Below are 12977 nucleotides of genomic sequence, written 5' to 3' on the forward strand. Positions count from 1 at the left end.
CCCCCCCCCCCGGGACAGTACCCATTACACAACCTTCATGCGTGCGGGACTGGGATGTGGACACAAATGTATGGACACGTCGATCTGGGTATTTCTGTTCATATGTCCTGCATTTCATGAACACTTGTCATCAACCTTAAACACGCTGGTGGTGCATATGTCTAACTGTGCCGTAGCCACGGCTATAGTATCGTCTGTTGTTCGTAAACATCTGGAGTGAGTTATGTGAAAAGGTATTTTAGGGTCCTTCAATGGACACCAATGTGCATATGTAAAGTTAGATGTTGCTGGACTGTGTCCAACTGGCCAGTGCTTTTGACTGCTGCTGTATGTTCCCCACTCGCGGATGTCTGTTTGACTACCCATTCTTCGTGGTGCTACGTAACCAGGTGATTTACAGCTGTGAACAGATGGTGTACATCCAAAGATGCAGGTTAGCAACTGCTTCAAATAAAACTCAGACGTCCCAATTGGACATATCCGTCACTGTAATTTCAACATAACACCACCGGAACATGTAGATCCCCTATGTCTTCATTGAAGCATGTTTTCTTCATAGGTGGGAACACCATAGTTTACATATCCCAGTTGACGTTGTTGGTGTGCCATTATTTTGTGTTGCACAGGTCGCCCATCTGTTCCACAGTATGGTAGCAAGTGCTCCCCCATTGTGTTGCTGGCAGATTGAGTGCTGTGTACGCCGGTGTTTGCATGGCGGTCAAACTTTGTATGGTGAATGTCAACCATAGTCCCTATGTATATTTGCTGTGTTATGCCTTACCGCGGCTGTGTAGTTCCACCGGGTTTACAGTTGTGGATGCCATCTTGGTCGTACGCGTGTCCATCCATGAGAATTGCCTACTGGATACTAGTATAGGCCTGTACACATTTCACACCTGCATTTAGCATTCTCCGGTAGATGGTTTGCATTATTAGCGGAGAGTAAGGCAGGTGCTACGCACACATCCCTCCCACGGGGCGGGACAAAGGATTGCCTGCGAAACAACAGCGAGGCCAGATTCTACATACCCAGACTCCCTTGACTGCAACAGTCGACAGTACCCATTACACATCCTTCATGTGCGGGACTGTGATGTGGATGCAGTTCTATGGACCCGGTACCCTGGGTATTTCTGTGCATATGTGCTGCATTTCATGGACAGCTATCATCAACATTGAACACGCCATGGGTGCATATGTGTACCTGTGACGGGGTGACGACAATGAGGACGTGCGTAATGCACGCAGCTAACAGGCATTCGATGAATAGGATTTTTGGGTCCTACAATGGACACCAATGTGCATATGTCAGGTTAGATGTTGCTGGACTGTGTCCACCTGGCCAGTGCTTTTCACTGCTGGTGTATGTTCCCCAATCGCGGATGTCTGTTTGACTACCCATTCTACATGGTGCTACGTAACCAGGTGATTTAGTACTGTGAACAAATGTCATACATCCAAACATGCTGGTTAGCAACTGCTTCATATAAACCTCAGACATCCCAATGGGACATATCCGTCACTGTATTTTCAACATAACACCACCAGAACATGTTGATCACCTATGTATTCATTTAACCATGTTGTCTTCATAGGTGGGAATGCCATAGTTTACATATCCTACCTGACGTTGTGGGTGTGCCATTAGTATGTGTTCCACAGGTCGCACATCTGTTCCGCTGTATGGTAGCGGGTGCTCCTCATTCTGTTGCTGGCAGATTGAGTGCTGTGTACGCCGGTGTTGGCACGGCGGTCCGACTTTGTATGTGGAATGTCAACTGTAGTCCCTATGTGTATTTCCTGTGTTATGCCTTACCGCGGCTGTGTAATTTCCCCGGGTTTGCAGTTGTGGGTGCCATCCTGGCCATACGGTTGTCCATCCATGACAATTGCCTACTGGACACTAGTATGGGGCTGTATACATTTCACACCTGCATTTAGCATTCTCCGGTGGATGGTTTGCATTATTAGCGGAGTGTAAGGCAGGTGCTACGCACACATCCCTCCCACAGGGCGGGACAAAGGATTGCCTGCGAAACAACACCGAGCCCAGAGTCTACATACCCAGAATCCCTTGACTGCAACAATCGACAGTACCCATTACACATCCTTCATGTGTGCGGGACTGTGATGTGGACGCAGTTCTATGGACCCGGTACCCTGGGTATTTCTGTGCATCTGTGCTGCATTTCATGGACAGCTATCATCAACATTAAACACGCTTATGTGCATATGTGTACCTGTGACGACAATGAGTTCAGGTACGCATTGAAATAAGGCATCATTCTTGTCTTTAGACAATTTTTGGGTCCTACAATGGACACCACTGTGCATATGTAAAGTGTAGAGCTTGTCGGACTGTGTCCTTGTGAGCAGTGGGTTTCACTGATGCTGTGTGTTCAACAATCGCGGATGTCTGCTTGACTGCCCATACTGTGTAGTGGTACAGGAACCATGTTTTCCGACACCAGAACCCAATGGAGTACATCCAATGTTGCAGGTTAACAACCACTTTAATACCCAGAGGCCACGATTGGGAGGTATTGCCACTTTATTATCGGAACAACACCTCCAGACTGTGTAAATCACGGGAACCTTAGGCCAGTCTTACCGCCATTTGCAATTGTAATTAGCAGACACGTGTCAATACATGTATGATAAGACATATTGTCATGCAGAAGTTAATCTATGTTATTTGGACATTGGCTTATGCTATTGGCATCCGTTGCTGTGAGTGTTGCCAGTTACCATACACACTGCTTGCTCAGAGGCAGACTACACAATTCTGCACACTACTGTGGTCTCCTTTAAGGACCCTGAGCCTGTGGTCGACAGTACTGCAGCCACTGCATCAATCACATTTGCCATCTACCAGTACCTACAGGACTGCATGAACCAGGCATTCACTTACCCAACTGTGGTTCATTGTACCAATGCCAAGCATCCAGTGTGGTGTACCCCAGCCATACACAGGATGTACAACACGAGGAGGTGGCTACTACAAGGTGGAGCAGACACCTTGTGAGGTATGACACCCTTGGTCATCATATGTGTAGAGTTACACACTGTCATGCCATGGTCCAGGGCACATTCCACAGATATACCTACATGGACCTGGCTGACAATCATACCACCTTCAGTTGCTATGCTCAACACCTGGGAGGTCACTCCCACATATGCTCTGACTGGGTTCACAAAGAGGTGGAGTTTACTCAACATACACACATTGCCAACATACTGGCTGACAAGTCCAGTGAGGACATCTCCACACCCTCCGCCACACATGAGGAGATGTCTGTACCAGCGGTTTGTGGTCACCAAATGTTCTGTGACACACAGGTGGGACATGCTCTCCAGGGTAGTGGACATAGCATCCATGAGACCAGCTGGTGACCCCACTGTGTACTCCACTATCTCATTGAGGAATTAGACCCACAGTTAGGACAGCTATTTCTTTGTAGCCTCACCTCAGGTAAGGTACCCAGGTTGTGTCGCATGGCAACGGTAGTCCCACGTCACAGGGCCAATGCCTCCACTGAGCCTGGTTATTACTGTCCCATTACCATGAGGAGACCCATCTGCAAAGACATGGGGAGGGATCATACTGCGGCTCGTACATGAATGCATAGGGGACATACATACTTTGCATCCAACACGGTTTGTCTTGTTCAGGGGCGGTTCATGCCTTTAAAGCATGGTTGACATTTTCGGACAGTCACCGAGGCCATTGATGGGGTGTTGCAGTCCATACAGCCTACCTCGACCTGGCAAAGGCCTTCACCACATTACCCCCCCAGGTATCGTTGATAAACCCATTGGCTGGGATGTGAACACGCACATCACAGAATGTGTTGTAAACTGTCTATGTGACACAACCCACACGGTCATACTTGCTGGCAGCATGTCAGACCTACTGCCTGTCGCATGTGGTGTCCCATGGGGCCCTTCCGTGGGTCCACTCCTGTCATACATCTACATTTCCACGGTACAGGCACACACAGGGGTGTTATGGGCAACATTGTTTGTAGATGACTGCAAAACAGGTGTCATAGTGGGACGGACATCTGACACAGATATCCTTCGAAAGGGCCTCCCAGATATGCATATCTGCTGTCAGGGACATGGCCCACAGCTAAATGCTAAGTAATGCAACATCATACCTGTCGAGAAGTACTAGGTCACCCCTGTCCAGCATATAGGTGGCTGTCCACTCAGCACAGGGGTGATTACCAGGATCAGGGACAGAGTTTGTCGGTCACCATTCATTCAACACACACGTTGCTATCGTGGTTCTGTGGGACTTCTACATTGCCCACCTGTTTGTGCAGGGATTCACATCTACATCAGGCTAGGTCATTGTCTCCTTGTACCCATTACGTGTTACACCTATGATTTACTACATTGCCCCATTCAGACTGTATCTGACCATACACCTACAGCAGCTGGGAAGCCCTCATAGGTTAATTGTCATACAGATGCAGGATGACATAATTTTGTGTAATGCTGCCCCACTTGTAGGACCCCTGCCCCATTAAGTCGCATACCTGCTGTTTAGTGTTGACCTGTGCCTGACATACGAGGCCATGTCAACCCATATGTCATGTGTATGCTTCACCTACTGTATCTGCATCCCTCAGAACCATTAGGGCAGGTGACATGAACCTTGTCACGGTCCTTAATGGGATGTGTTTGAGTGACACATATATCACCCAGACACTCACAATGCTGTGGATCTACATCACAGTACATGTGAGACAGAGATCCTTCATAGCCTTGTTCGCGGGTATGTTGTCCATTGGATGGAGAATTGCAGGTATAGGCCAGGGATTACATCATTATCACTGCTTGACGGAGGTACAGCAATATCATGAGTATTTTATCTGAAGCACAGAAGGTTGCCAAAGTCATCCTAACTATGGTGTAGTGTTATGGCTGAACCTGGGACGATGGCCTACCCTGTACCTATGGACCTATGAACCTATATTCATAGTTTGTCACATTTACACTTGTCTATCCCCTATCCTCTTTATCCAGTGTATATTTCTGTGGCACATGATTGTCCTCTGTATTACATGTGGGTATGCTGTGTCCAGTGCACATATGTCACAGTTGATGACAGTGTATCTGTGTCCCTAACACTGTGATACTGAGGACTACCACACATCCTTCACAACATTACATGCATATGTTCTTTCTATTCTTCTTTGGCCTATGGGGGGGTGTTAAGGCAAACATTACACAAGTCCCTGTTTGTGCATGCTTCATGTTGGTGTCTGACCAGGCTCCATTGCAGTCGTGTGTTGGACGGTAGTGTTTCTGTGTGTTTGCCATGTGTTTTTATTGCCGGTACATCTGTGGGAGGTGTGGTTGGCACATGTTCCTCTTTGCAGGGACACCCATCCTGGGGTTTGTGTCATGCATCTGCACTTGGCATGTGCCATATGTCCTGTACTATTCCCACAGTCGTATGCCTTCATGCACTACTACTGCGTGATACTGGCTGTTTGTATGTGGTACACATGGACATTGTGATGGTTGGCTTGACCTATTCCCATGCTAGAACATACACATCTGTCAATTACGTTGTTTAAATCAAACTGTAACACTCATTCGTCTTTTCAAACTGACAGTCAATAACACAGGAAGCTGAGATTAATAACGTTTTACTACTGTGCAGCAGGAGGCAAAGAACTATGCAGTACAAGTTTAGACTTTTGTTTTACTCTATACATGTTACAGCTGTATGAGCATTGTGTATACTATCATCTTATGCACACATTAATGATGTGGTCAGTCACAGGGCATTTACATCACTATAGTCCACAAGATTGTATTCCTACAACAGTGCTAAGGTAATGCTTATGAAATGTTTTCCCATGAGGATAGCACAGCCTTGCGAGCCACATAGTCAATTAGAATGTACTTCGGTACATTCTGCTCTGTCACGGTTCCAACACTGTTCAGATCCGGTCGTCACTCCATTTCCTACTAGGTTCCTTTGTCTCTCTGGTGAGCAGCTGTACTCTGTGTTAGGTACAGCTCACAAGCCTATCCTCCTCAGTGGAAGGATGACAGATATACCTGTACATACATTTATTATTCTCTAACCGAGCAGATGACTAATGCTGAATGACATACACCTGCTGCACTGGTTACTGCCAGGGTCAGAATTCCATCACACTACAGCTTAGCTTCACCAATTACATGCATGATCAGTTCTACTGCCATATTGTACGGTACAATTCAATGCATTATATAGTATTTCAAGTCTAAACTGGCACTTCATATGTGTTTCTATATATATTTCTCGGACAACATCCATCCGGCCATATGCATGTTGTTCCGTCCTTTACCTTGACCGTGTGTATTTGGCCGTCCGGCAACGCTACTCTCCACATGTGATGTCCCACCTTCCCCTTATTTGCCTTTAGCACCCTGTTAGGACGTCCTGTTTGGTAGGCATGTGTTCCGCTATATGTGTTCGACTTCTCTGCATAGCTAATCATCGATGCGGTGGTTCAACAACCCGACTTGTCCACATGTGTACAGTTATGTGCACCGTGTCGTCTGCAAACCTATATGGTGTGGACGGGTACATACCACATGCGGGATGTTCACATTCCGCAGACACATTCACATGCAGCCATTTCCATATCTGTACCTGAAGTGGGTTGGTGACATGTGGGGTACGTATTTGCCCGCGTGGCACTGCCTAACACAAACATCTTACCACATTTCAGGTATGCGCATTGTGTGTAGGTGTATAGCTGCACACGGATGCTAGCAGGTTTGGGTGCACAGGTGTACATGGGTGGGACTTACATGCTACAATGAGGCTATTGTGTATTACATCTGAATGCATGGGTTCTGCTTCTGGATATTACACTTCAACATACGCCATCCAGTGTATGCGACAGAGACGTTGCTGGGTGGGATATGCTGCTATGCACATGTTTGCCTGTGTTTAAGGTATCTTGGTTCCTTCCTGTTGTTATGTCAACACAGCTACCCGGCTATGTGCTGTCACTACTGCTTGTGACCATTATGGTTGGCACCTTTTCCAATGACCATAGTGGGACATGTTTTGTGGGAACATCGGATTTTGCAGGACAACACATACCCACAGTACGTGGAGTTGACAGGACTTTACTTGTTTGCCATCATATACGCTTATTCTGTTAGCATTTGGGTTCCTTAGTCAGTTTCTTATGCCAGTTATGTGTTTCATATACAAATTATATGTTTTATGCTACTATTACATGTATATTGCGGGAATATTTTTGGCAGGGAATCTCAGGTCATTTTCCATTTTTTCGATTTTTGCAGGGACACACCTGTCCAATGAGGGACTGTCCACGGCACATTGGGACAGCTGGTAACCCTGGTGACCATGCCCATGTCGCTACTGGGGTTGCCACCTTTTCCAGTTGCCAAGGTGGGATATTTCCGAGAGTCACATCTGAGTTTACAGGCCGACACATACACACTGTCACTATATAGCATAGAACTTCACTTGTTTGCCTAAATAAAAGCTTATTGTTGTGGTAGTTTGGTTGCTTATTCTGTTTCTTGTGTCATTTAGGTATTTCAGTTACAGAAATAACCAATTCATGCTACCATTACATTAAATACGGGATATCATTATGTCCTACTATCTTAGCACATTTGCCATTTTTAATACTTTTTTCCGGGACACAACTGCCCATAGAGGGACTGCCCCTCGCAAAGTGGGACAGGTGGTGACCTTAGTCGCTACTCCTATGTCAGTGCGGCGCACTGACATGCTGCTGTACACCTTCTCTGCGTATAACCACTGACGGTGCATTGCGGAACAAACGCGGTCTCATGCGTATCCTTTGCTCCTTGGACGGGTACACTTAAGCCTTCGTGGGTTGTATTTGCTTCTCCGTTTAGTTGGGACAGGTACTATGTTGCATACTCTACGTGCGTTTCATTCTGCACGGGCCCTGGCTGCTGCCATTACTATTATGGGCGGACCGTGGCAGTCAGCACATTAGGTTGCTCACCGCATGCCGGCTTAGCCACGCCTCCGGACGCATCCTACTTGGGCTCGCTCACGTACACTACGCACGTGTCTGTGGTTGCGGTGCACTCTCATTAATATGCATATGGCGCTACTACGCCGGCTATTCACTGCACCGCCGGCGCAGCCCTTATGCCGGCCTTGCACCGAGCTTCATGAATCCCGGGGAATGTTTAATTTTTTTTCTGCATCTATGTTCTTGGCGGAGCTTTTCTCCCTGGGCCTCTATCAAAAATGGGCTCTTTTAGGCCCAGTGGACTTTCCCGGTAGACAAATGCAATAAATAAATAAGTAATACACAACCAAGTATGTGATACAGAAAACATCTCAAAAACAACAAAGCTTTTCTTTTTTGCATGGAGGCAAATAACATTGTGTGTGTGCATGTGTGTGTGTGTGTGTGTGTGTGTGTGTGTGTGTGTGTGTGTGTGTGTGTGTGTGTGTGTGTGTGCGTGTGTGTGTACATCACGATTGTCTATAGCATTTATGTGGCTAATGTTGTAATGTTGTCATTTTCATCCATTTTCCACAGGAGTATGGACACACAGACATACAGTAATAAATTGTTCAGAAGATTCATTTTTTGGCTATAGGCACAGCCTGTAAACTAACAGGCCAGCATGCAGGTATCTTAGTATGGCGTCGTTTCAACTCCACATAGGGAAAAGTGCTTGTTATATCTTATCGTGTCTTTCATGCATTGCCAAAAATGCTGCTCTCTGCATACCTGCTTATTGATATTAAGGGTTATTTTGTGCATGCTTATAAATAACCTGATTCTTCATTGGGTCTCTCTGGATATCACCATAATCTGTGATATTCTGCCAATAGCACCTCTTTAACAACAGTGTTATGAGTAAAGCTTGTAACAGACTGGTATATTTCTGCAAAAAGTTTTAAGGAATATGCTAACATTTGCAAAATGAATTTCAAGTCTATTTGTGTCATTAAATTCACTTCAACAACCTTCTCATCCTTACAATTGGAGGAAGTCGGATTGTCAGAAAATCAGTTGGAATGTAGAACAGTGAAATACACTGATATCATGTATGCATTTGATTTGTGATCTGTACTTTGGCAGTGAATATCTGTACATGTATACCTCCCACATAAAATACATTACTGTGTCCTTGATTTATAGCACGTTGTAGTTGTCTGTTATCAGCAGCTATGTGATACAAGGCAGTAATCCACTCTCTGACGAATGAAAGCCAAGCCATGATCCATATTAGTAACCCATCTGTGCACATTCATAACTCCAAGACTTTTCACTGCATTTGTACCATATGTTCTCAGGCAAGATGTATTAAAGAGGCAGGTAGGTGTAAGGGCTAGAGTGTGGAGGTAGCTTAGAGCTGCATGAAAAAATCTCAGGTAGCATGACCAGCATGCTGAGCAGATAACAGCACAGATCTTTTGCTCTGCCTTTATATACTTTTTCTTACAGCATTTTTTCAAATTAACATCAAGAACATCAAACGGTTTTATTTATATTGACCTTCATATTGTTCTGATATAGGAGGCTTGAAAGAATTTTATTTTCCGAACTTTATTTTTAGAAATTTTCCTGTCAGAAGTTATACAGACTGTCTTAACTATGAATCATTCGAAGACTTCTCTCCAAGACATCTCTATGAAGAAGGAACTGCAGACATTTATTTCCAGTATTTAAGATCTCTCCACAAAAATAGATAATTTGGAATATATAATGGACAATATGAACAAAGACAGTAAAAAACATGTAGAACTTCTAAAAGAAATTATCACAAAGCACTTGGATCAAATTACAGCAATAGAAGAAGCTGTTAATGAACTATATGGATGGCAAACAGAAAATGAGAACCAGACTGATTTTATGTACTAGAGAAAGTCGAAGACCTGGAGAGCTGATCAAGAAGGAATAATATAAGGATTGATGGTATCCCCAGAAAAAAATGTAAGGTAACAACTTGATAAAATTTTTAAATGATTGGCTTCCCAGAGCCCTGAATTTGCCTGAATCCTTATAATTTGGCATAGAAAGAGCCCATAGAGCCCTCTCAGATATCTCTATGTTAAAAATCATTCGGCTTCAAGATCCATTATTGTTAAATTTTTGTCAACACAGAATAAACATTTAATCCTCAGAACTGCATGGTAGGGAACCACAATTCAGATAAATGGGAAAAGTGTCAGATTTGATAATGATTACACCACTTAGGTTTTGACAATAAGAAAAGTGTGTGTTCCTCTTATTAAGAACTTGAAGAAATCTGGCATTAAGGCACAAATTATTTTCCCACCTAGAATAAAAATTACACTTTCAGAGGGTCAAAGAATCTTTAATTCTCTTGAATAAACTATGGACTTTATTAAAAACAAAAACGTTTGGATAAAGTAGAAGATATGGAGATTTCCCTACCCAGTCTTAAAAGACAAGCTATTGGGAATACTTCAAATCCTAAAGAAAAACGTAACAAAAACCTGGAGACAAATAATATATTTGAAGCTTTGACCTGTGATGTGCTGTCATGAAGATGCATCGGAACATCATTTATAAACATCCTTAAAAGGCAAGTTGCTTCTCCCCTTTGTTTTTCTTTCTTTCTTTCTTTTTTCTTTTGTATGTATTTTTGTAAAATAAGCGAGGTAAGGTAGGGCTTATAACTATAGATTGCTTTGGGGGTTTAACTACAGTCCCTTTGTATGCCTTGTGACTCTGTTTATCTGAAAGTTAAATATATGACTAAAAAGACATCCTGGACCTGAGTTTTCACATTCCTGAATTTAATCCTTTTATATACAGTACATTACAAATCTTTCAGGTGTCGTATTCCATACATACTGATGTCTTTAGATGTAATTGGGAAATTGTTTCTGTGGTCGTGGTTCAATGTGAGGGATGTTTGGAGATTTTTGACTGTCTTACTGGATAATATAGTGCACCAGGAGGCTCTGTGTATGGTCTATGTAGTTAAAATGCAGGTTTGGGATACACAGGGCTGCCAAGAATCCTGGAATGATACTTTTGTTTATTGAATGTTTTGTTTTAATGTGTTGGGTAATTTGGGTTGTTGTTTGAGGAGGGTGTCTTGCCTTTTCGTGTTTGGGTGGTTCATGCTGTTTCCCTGGTGAGAGTGGGTGATAGTGATTGTTAAAATGCAGTTTTGTTTTAAAGCTGTTAAACAACATAATAAACATTAATCTTTTTTTCTGTTCCTTTCCTTCTGTTATTGTATGCTGTTGAGTGAACCGTTTACTTGTCTTGCATGAGATATCCACCAATACACATCTATGCCTCTTAAATTTCCCACTGAAACTGTTCAAGTTGCATTTGCTTAGTTGCATGAGCTCCCTTGACACAGATAATGAAGAAAACAAAAAGGCAGTCACCACGACATTACAGAACTACGGCTATGTGAAGCTGAGACCTTTGACCCCAATGCACTTCCTGCTTTGCATTGATTGCACAGTAAGAAAGACAGAAGGAAATTAGATGAAAACAGCCAAATAACTGTAAATAATTATTATCTAATACTGAAAATTAATTTTTTTCACTATAATCTATCTTTGGAGAAATCAGGGCTACATTACAGTGCATATTGATATTAAAATGAAGACAGAAGCATTCTTGATGGGTGGCCTTCTTTAAATGCAGTTGGATTAGAAAGTCTATAATTTGATAAAAAACATCTAGTAATGGGATTGTAATATAAAATGCGAGTGAATTTAGTTTCAACAAAGTAAAAATTTTGTATAGTATTAAAAAGAAAAAAGTAAACGTGTTCAAATGTATTTGCTGCATCAGTAGCAAGAATAAATATTGATCAGACAAAGGTCTTTCATGAATAAAAGGGTGCCTTTACATACTACATTGATCAGACGTTCATGCTCTAGGAAGTCATATTGGAGCAGAGAAACTAATGAGGTAAGACTTTTTTAATCCTTTAGCTAATGCTGCCGTGCAGTTCCTTAATATCAACATTAATTAGGCAGTAGGTCACTAACTATTAAGGAAAAGATTTAGACTTATGAGAAACAGTGGCCTTTGACTAAGATAATAATCTGAAATGCCTTGTGACATAAAGTGTATTAATAAGAAACTGCAACTGGTCAACTAGCTTGTTTTATAAAAAATTACCAGGACAAGGAGCATTGTAATGTATAAAAGATTTAATAACATCTGTACGAATAGTGAATATGAACTTGTGATACTCAATTTTGTTATAGCAATGCAATTTGTCTTTCAACTTATGGGTTATGGAGATAAATCAGCATAATTTTGTTTAGCAATAATTTTGTGTTGTTTAATTAGCTAAATATATTTAATAAATACAAAGGCATACAAGGATAAATAACTTTGATATATATAAATACTGTTTTAATAACTGGCAATGGCTTAGTTTCTATTTAAAACACTACTATACATGAAACTTCATGATAAATGTATATTTTTTATTTACATTTTTTCATGATGGATTCTTTTTAAACTGGCTTGTATAGTATTATACATGTGAATAATAGAACGTATTTGCACTTCACAAGAAAATATGTCACCAAGAACGGAATATACATACTTAATTTTATTGCTGAGGGGTGCTGCTTTTTTTGTGGTAGTTTTGGCAGTTTATTGGTTTTGTACACTTTTGTAGTGACTGCATCAAAATTGAATGGCATTCCTATTTGGTTATATTTGTCAGAAGAGACTTTTATAACTATTTTTCTAGAACTAAGAGGCCAGTTTGAAGTTGTCTTAGAGGTAATCATGGTGTTTGTCTAAGCACAGATGTTTGGCTGAGCACAGGAGAGCAGAATGATCAGTATATTGTATTACTTTCAATATTCAGCAATGCTCTGGCACAGGGCTAACATATAAATAAACAGCAGAGTCTAAATCATTATATGCAGTAAAGTAGACAAATATATGCTGGAGAGCTATGCAAGTTACGTTACT

The sequence above is a fragment of the Protopterus annectens genome, chromosome 2.part1, assembly GCF_019279795.1.
Source record: "Protopterus annectens isolate FY-2018-M chromosome 2.part1, PAN1.0, whole genome shotgun sequence".
In the NCBI taxonomy this organism is placed as follows: Eukaryota; Metazoa; Chordata; order Ceratodontiformes; family Protopteridae; genus Protopterus; species Protopterus annectens.